The sequence below is a fragment of the Barbatula barbatula genome, assembly GCF_947034865.1.
Source record: "Barbatula barbatula genome assembly, chromosome: 25".
NCBI lineage: Eukaryota > Metazoa > Chordata > Actinopteri > Cypriniformes > Nemacheilidae > Barbatula > Barbatula barbatula.
Window position 1 is genome coordinate 5,457,877 of NC_136788.1, and position 8,953 is coordinate 5,466,829.

At 37.7% G+C, this 8,953-nt stretch overlaps 1 gene segment (V, D, J or C); it reads left to right on the forward strand.

Moving 5' to 3' along the window:
- Positions 1-5,423: 5,423 nt before the first annotated feature.
- On the forward strand, positions 5,424-7,377 carry LOC306890806 (Ig lambda chain C region-like). The segment is given in 2 exons: positions 5,424-5,461; positions 6,260-7,377.
- Positions 7,378-8,953: the final 1,576 nt, after the last annotated feature.

Here is an 8,953-nt window from a genome sequence, read left to right on the forward strand (position 1 = left end):
TGAATAGAGAAGTGTTTTCCATTCATCATAGTGTTTTATATCATGAATCACAGGGGAGAACCCAAGTGCAGGCAGACACGGATGTTGACGGGGTTAACAGAGATTTTAATATAAAACACGGCAAAACAAACATCCACGATGGGAAAACACTAACTAAACTTAATACCAAAAGTGAAAACAAATACTTCCCACAAGGGGGGCAAAAATAAACAACCAGGGATAAAAACAAGGAACTAGGAAACATACAAACAATCCAACGGGAACTAGGAAACAGGCACACAGGCAAGACAAGACTTAGGTACAGGTACAGCATACGAGTCTAACGAACGAGCACAAGACAATAGACAACAGGGCATTTTATAGGGAGACTAACAAAGGAGATAACAATGGGCAGGTGTGGGTACTGAAACACTCAGGGAAGGTTAACGAGACAAAAGGGCGGGAAACACTGACGAGACACGAGAAAGAACATGGCAAGTCAGAATCAAAACAAAGCCATGTCTTTCTCACACAAAACCTAAGGCTATGCCATGACTCCGCTGCAAGACCAAGAATAAACATGACATGATAGCGGAATCATGACAGTTTTATAAAGATCACATCAGTGTTCAACTGGTTTTATAAATGTCTATTCATATGATGGTTTGTATGTGTCATTTGAAAACAAAATCCAATATTGAGAAGAAAGAACATTGTTTTGAATGTGAAGTTTCATTTTGCAGGAGAATTTAGGGGTTTTGCCCCATTGTGTTTGTGTTTTATATTATTTGTGTGTAGAGTTCTGAGAGTATGAGGCATGCTTTCAGAAAATGTGTGAAAACAATTGAGAAAACTGTAAGACATTTTCGGATAAACAAATACATATTATTCTCTCTCTCTTTCGTCTGTGTGTTTGCATGATTGTATGCGTGTATGCATGCACTTGTTCGTGTGTGTATGCGTGCTTGTATGCGTGTATGTGTGTGTGTGTGTGTGTGTGTATGTGTGTGTGCTATGCGTGTATGTGTGTGTTTATTTAAAAAATGAAATAAGCAACTAACACAGACAGACAGTAAATTAGGGGCAAGGCATCAAAAGTAAATTAGTAAACAAATGATGAAATAAATAGTAACTGTAATTTAAAATCTCAAATGTAACTCTATAGTTTTGCTTTATCAAGTGTTATATGAGCAGCCGGGAGTGCAGATGCCATGACAAGAGGGAAACAGAGGTCATGACCCCTGCAGTTTTGATAAGAGAAAAATATCCCGTGCTATTTGCTAACTAAAACTTCCAGCATCACATTGTTGTAATAGGGAAGGTGCTGTTTGTAACCTGGATGTATGTATTACGGATGGGTGTTAACTATATTTATTGATAGCAGGGACTGTTGGCTTTGCCCGGCTGCCTATTTCCGTGGGTATGTGGCTTATTTTAACTTTATTTTCTTTATCAGAAAATAGTTTAGAGGTTTGTTATTGTTTTTAGTTGGGCTTGTGTATCATGTCGCTGGATGAGTGTCTGCCAGGAATGGCGTGAGCTGCGGCGTTTGCTATGCAAGATATATAGTCTATACTAATGTGTTTGTTTTGGCCTTGAGCGCTTGGCGTTTTGCTGTTGCTTGTCCGGCTGAACACAGAATACATTGCTGCTGTTCCAGTTTCTTGACCTGCTCCTCATCCGGCCGCATCCAACGCTTTGATGCTGTTTGCTGCGCATTCCTGCTCATATGAACTATGGTTTGCTCTGCTGCCATTGGTGCCTGGGACACGTTTCAATAAGGAGGTTCAAGCAACACGGAGTTAAAATGTGAACTCTGAGTTGATTTACTCAGATAATCGCTACTCTGAGTTTTCTGTTTCAGAACAGCTGGTTTCAATGAGTTCAATCCACTCTGAGTAAGTTCACTCTAGGTTACGCGTGTTCACCGCAGCTTTAAAAAGACATCATCAATTGAGCGAAGATAACACGATTCACCATGGCAACGCCATGTGACAAAAAGCACTCCGTTTATTTCTCGCCAGTCGAATTGGAGACATTATATATATATATAAATATATATATATATAAACATATATACCTACGATTTGTGTCATGTAAGTTAAATCCTTCTGCAATAAAAAGAACATGGCAGCAGCTGAAAATGAAATCTAAAAACATCCTTCAGTCCGGTGAGTTTAAATGTTCTTGCTAGTAGGATGCCTGACTGGGAAATGTTTGATATATTTAATAAACTGGCCTTGAAAGTTATGAGGACATGAGAACCGAGAACCTGGCTATAGAAGACAAAAAACTGGCCATGCTTGCCCCTGCTCCAGCTATGTGTAACGGAGGCCAGCTAGTGAAGAGCTGTGCAGTGTATAAGCCTCACTCCCCGACCAACAGAGACGCTCAATGTCTGTGTTATGAACTTGTGCGCCATTAAGGAAAACGATTGAAAAAACAAACGGCGAAGGCAATTTCAACACCGCTCGCGTTTCTAAAAGGGGCGGAGATTGTAACAAACCTCGGGTTAGTGGAATAAAACCTGCTCCCGACCAGGTTAGGTTCACAGAGTAGGTTACTATGGTCACTCACTCTAAGTATAAGATACCTTGATTTCTGAAACAGGCTTGACTTACCCCGCGGTCACGGGTTTGATATACCTCGCATTCTGAAACTGAAAACCCAGAGTATCCCGTTTTCTGGGGTTAACTTACACTGAGTTTGCACTTACCCTGCTTTCTGAAACGGGTCCCTGGTGTGTTAGTTTATGTATTTATCTTTGTTTTGTTTGTTCTTTTTGTCATTGCCTCACGTTTCATCGTGGCGCATTTCGTGCTTTGCTCGCTGATCTTGCTCTTTTGTTGTATGAGCAGTGTAATGTGAGGTGAGCTTGTGAGGTTATATTGTTTTTGTTGTATTCTTTTAATATGTTGAATTGATATTTCATTTCTAATGTATCTGTAATTATTATTTTGTTTATAAAGTGTTTGTCTTTTATCTTCGTTGATTCGGGGAGGGGGGGGGGGATTTGGAGTAAGTTGCAGGTTTTTGTTATAAGTTTGTGGTTATACTGAATGCTGTGTTTATTAGTATTATTATTATGTTTGTTTCTGTGGGTGTGTTTGATGAATTTGGTTTGAGTTCTTTCTTTCTAGTTTTGTCATTGGTTAGCTAATAGTCTCTTCCCCCTTAATCACAATTGTCTTTTCTTTCATAGTAATGTGTGTTTCGTATCTGAACGGTCAAAATAAGCAACAGTACTAAAGGTTATTTGTTTAGATATTTCAATAATAAGGATTTAATAAAGATATTTTATATTTGTACCCAGGTCTCTGGCCTGATATATTTTCTCTCTGGTATTGAACCTGTGAGACCTCATTGGGTCTGATGTGCCATATTGTGGGATGGCCTAGTCAAGGAGTCATGAAACTTAAGTTTCAAATCAACTTAATGTATGTTTTTCAATCATTACTATGTTCTGTTAGTTATAAAGGAACATGTCCTCTCACATTTTATAAGATGGCATTGTAACCTATAAAAAAATGTCAAAGTATTTTACTCTGTACAACAAAACTGTGGGTGCATTGTGGAAAGAGGGGAACGAAATGTAAATGGAGATCTAAAATCCACAAAATATTCATTAACATCAAGCCAGTCTTCAACATTTAGCCATAAAATTTCATCAACATCACAGGGAATGTTCTTATTGTTCAGGCACTGTGGGAAAAACCTTCTGGCATGAAGAATCCAGGCTTGATATCGCTCTGCGGTTATATCATTGTAAGATTCATCCATCTCTTGAAGAAGGGAGACATGCTGGTGTTGATGGCGAAAATACAACTTACCTGTTATCAGATGACAAACAGACCAGTTAAAAATCTATAAACATAATAAAAGATTCATTGATTGAACATTAAGATCACTTGAATTACATGATAGACAAATATATATAAGAGAATAACAAGATATGCAAATCAAAAGCTTGATATTGATAATATTATACAAGGCAGAAACAGTTTGTAAACATGCTGAAATGTTTGAGAAAAGTGTATTTTTGATTATCTGTTGTGTAGTGTTTTGTAAATGTACAAATTGCACCAAATCAATAATAAATAAACATCTATCAAAAGTAAATAAATAAGCAACTGCTTAAATGTTTAAAAATAATATAATAAAAAATTCACTTGATGTTATTTAAAGGAAACTCTCCTCCCTCAGCAGCTGCAGTATGTGTGAGGTGTATCAGTGCAGTCACTGTTCAGTCTGACTGACGGAGGTTTTTGTTCGACTCTTTATCACTGTGTCAACACTGGACCACTGTGAACACTCTGACAGTAATAATCTCCTGCATCTTCAGTCTGAACTCCACTGATGCTCAGAGTGAAATCTGTGTCTGATCCACTGCCACTGAATCTAGATGATACTCCAGTGTAGCGGTTTGATGCTTCATATATGAGGAGTTTATGAGCTTCTCCAGGTTTCTGTAAGTACCAGTGTAATCTATTACCATTATACACTCTACTGCTGACTTTACAGTTTATTTGAACATGTTGTCCTGGTTGAACTGCTGTTGTTGATGGAGTCTGAGTAACAGTGTACTGTCCTCTACACACTGAAAGAAACAACAAACATGAAATATAAGACAACACTGAAACAAATGAAGATTTCACTCTTCAATGAATGAATAATAATGATGAAAATGTTACTACACAAACCTTGAGCAAACACTGTGAGTGTCCAGATGAAGATGATGCTGAACGTCATTGTTGTTCTTGTTGGTTTGTGTGTTGTGTTGTGTTGTCAGTCATGAAGTGTTAAACTCACAGCACTATAAACACTCTCAGATCACTGAAGCACGTGATCACAATGCAAACTCACTCTCTACATTTACATCATTTACATCAACGCACACAAACACTGGAGTGTTATTTTTTGTTCATGTTTTAGATCATGTGAACATTGTGTTATATGTTATATAAAAATATATGTTTCAAGACAAATAAACGGTATATTTCACTGTGTTTACATGTTTCTTGTGATTGTATATGTGTATATCATCACATTATTTCTATGACTGCAGTGTTTTGACTTTCAATTTTGTCTCCTTGTTCATATTTTGAGATTATGAGAGTCAAATATGAGGATTAAAAAACTTCTATAGGCGAAGTGAGAATTGTCAGGATTTTCTTTCAGACACCATAAGAGCATTCAGTAGTAAACTATAGACCATCACTGAATCACATGTTAGAGTTTCTTGTTGTCATGTTTACAGTATCATTAATATTTTACATGAAATAACTCATTGTTTGTACACAGTCATTAATAGTCAGAAGATGAAATGAAATGTGTTTGATGTGTGAATGTGTGATAAAGTGTAGAGATGTGTTTGTGATGTGTTTATAGTTACTGAAGCGTTCAGAGGTTTTTGTACAGTCGCTCTATTAGTTTGTATCACTGTGGTTCACTTTCGGCGGCGGCACCAGACTGGATGTTGGCAGTAAGTAAATAATTCAATAATAATATTAAAAAACAGATTTCTGCTGTTAAATATAAAGATCAACTGTGAAATATAAAATGAGACGAAGGTTTCAGCATATTTATGTAATAAATGACTTTGTGCAATAGTGCATTTAAAACTTTTTTGAAAGTTTTCTTCATAATAGTGTCAGTAAAGATTAAGATGTGTTTAATGATTTATTCACGTGGTTATTGGGGGGAAATGAGAAATGTTTTTAAATTATTTTTACAATTTCAAACATACTGGATTATCTGATTTTGTTTGTAATCTTTCGCCCGAAAATAATACAATTGTTTATGCTTTTAAATGTAACATTTCAAATGTATAAAATCAGATTTTCCGATTTAAAATAAAAAGAAATGTAATTTTCAGAAACTGTTTTAATATGATAATTATGAGTTTGTATGTATTTATTGTATTTGCTTTATTGTAAATACATATGAAAAACAATTATTTGATAATTATGATTATTTGAAAATACTTTGTCACTGTAGTTGATGTTACAGGTAGTTTCCATTTATTATCTCTATAATTATACTTCATCTAAATTAATATATTTCACAAAGATTATATGTTTTCTACGTTGAAAATTTCTATAACAATATTTTACAAACGTTAGTTTCACTGTGAAACTGTATAAACATTCAGATCAACAATAATGAAAGGGAGAATTAACACAAGACTAAAACGTGTTTTATTTAATTATTTTGATCTTTGATGTTTATCATGTAGAGACTGAAGTTGTTTGTGACTTTGTGACTATTGTGTGTTTGTCAGGCTTCACTCGTCCTACAGTGAGCGTCCTGCCGCCCTCCAGTGAAGAGATTTCCACAAAGAAAACAGCAACACTGATGTGTTTGCTCAACAAGGGTTTCCCCTCAGACTGGAGTGTGATGTGGAAGGTGGACGGGAGCAGCAGATCTCAGGACAGCAGTGTTGGGCTCCTGGAGAAGAACGGTCTGTACAGCTGGAGCAGCAGTCTGACTCTCTCTGAGCAGGAGTGGAGCTCAGTGGTCTCAGTGACCTGTGAGGCCAAACACAAAGATAACAGTCAAACAGTCACTAGAGAACTCAAGAGACAAGATCAGTGTTCATACTAGACTCTCTCTCTCTCTCTCTCTCTCTCTCTCTCTCTCTCTCTCTCTCTCTCTCTCTCTCTCTCATCTGACATCTGCTCTGCTTTTCACAAACATCATCAAACACCAGTGCATATGTGCTTAGTTCATTAACTTCTGATTTTGTCTCATAAAAATTCAACAAATAAAATCATATTGAATCTATAAAATCTCATCTTGTCCTTTTTTGACAATCCTCAAACATGTAGTGACCTTAGTATTATAACTTCTAGGGGAAGGTTTGCATAAAGGGCAAAGAAACTCTCCATCAGACCAGCTCACAAACCTGTCATGATTCCGCTATCATGTCATGTTTATTCTTGGTATTGCAGCAGAGTCATGGCATAGCTTTAGGTTTTGTTTGAGAAAGACATGGCGTTGTTTTGATTCTGACTTGCCATGTGTTTTCTCGTGTCGGTGTTTCCGCCCTTGTGTCTCGTTAGCCTTCCCATTAGTGTTTCATTACCTACACCAGCCCCTTGTTAATTATCCTGTGTTTGTTTCCCCTTTAAAACATCCTTTTGTCCATTGTCCAGTGCTTGTTCATTGTATGTGTATGCTGTTAAAAGTCTGTTACAAGTCTGTTACACCTTGGATTATCTTGCAACGTATCTCTAGTTCTTGTTACATTGTGTTTTGGTGAGTCAGTCTAGTCTTGTTCTTAGTGTTTATTTCCCCAGCCTAGTTAGTCTGTGCCTTGATCGTTACTATTGTTGTCTTGTTTTACTCCCTTGTGGGTTTTTGTTTTGTTTATTGTGAATAAACTTTGTTAACCCCTTCATCCCTGTGTCTGTCTGCGCTTGGGTTCTTCCCCCTAACCAAACCGTAACACAAACCAAAGAACATCAGTTTAACTTTCATGGCATTTATTGCTCATAATAAATATATTAACTTAAGCGTTTGGTTAAATTGATAAAGCGAAAATGAATGTACAGACAGGCAGGTCTTAATTTACACAAAGCTTGTCTTGAAACAAGTTTATGATAGTAGGAATATGAGCTTCAGGCTGACACCTGGCCCAAAATAACATTACAATGAGATGAAAAGGAAGATGGAATTAAAATCAAGAAATTTAATCTAACTACCTTAACATAAAGAAAAACGATTATCAAAGAAAAAAGAGCAGGTCACCCCATGAATGAACTTTCATTATTGCTTGTGTTTGGATAAATAATGTAACAGCAAACCATACAGAACAAGCTATGCTGTGTTTGTCTGACTACTGCCGGAGCCCATTCCACCGGCGGTCGGACTTTTGAAAGGAAACATTAATTGCAGCAACCAATCACCGTCGAGGGACAAATCAATAAGGAGGCGACAACTCATATTGACTGTGGGAGACAAAGCAAGACAGAGAGAGCGCACTTAGCAAACAAACGCTGTTAGATAACTTTCTAAATAACACATGATCACACTAAAGAAGGTGTAATTCTTGCTTTAAGAGATCCATTATATTTAGTCATGGCCAAAATAGTTGGCACCCCTGATTTCTCACAGAAAAGTATTGCATTAACAAATGTGTTGCTATACACATGTTTATTCCCTTTGTGTGTATTGGAACAAAACAAAAAAAGGAGGGAACAAAGCTAATTTGACATAATGTCACACAAAACAAATAAAATGGCCTGGACAAAATTAGTGGCACCCTTGACTTAATATTTGGTTGCAAACTCTTTGAAACAAATAACTGAAATCAATCGCTTCCTATAACCATCAATAAACTACTTACACCTCCCACCCAGAATTTTGGACCACTCTTCCTTTGCAAACTGCTGCAGGTCTCTCATATTGGAAGGGTGTCTTTTACCAACAGCAATTTTAAGTAGCCCTTCAGTCGGTCTCTCGACGTTGTGAGAGACTGATTGGGGTTGATCTTGAGAACCTATAATCTCCGAGAAACATTTTAATCGTCAATGGGCTTGGTGAATGGCACTCGCACGCCAGTCTCCATGCCGTATTCTTCTGGCGAAGGGTGCGGTAGAACCCATCCCTATGATCGAGATGTCTTCCAGGTTTTACAGACCGTACTTCATCGTGCCCAAAAAGGGGGGGGCTGCGCCCCATTTTTTATCTACGCCTCCTGAACAAGCACCAACACTGATGCAGAGGCACAATCTGGGGTGAGTTCGTCACCAGGATTGGTTGGGGGCAATCGACCTAAAGGAAGCGTACTTTCACGTCTCTTTTCTCCCTCTACACTGGTCGTTCCTGCGGTTGGCGTTCAAGGGATGAGCGTATCAGTAAAAGGTCCTCTATCTGGACCGCACATGGAGCCTAGAAGCTCCGAGCAGCTCTTTGTTTGTTATAGGGGACAGCACCCAAAGAGGGCTGTCTCCAAACAGAGATTGGCTGCGGG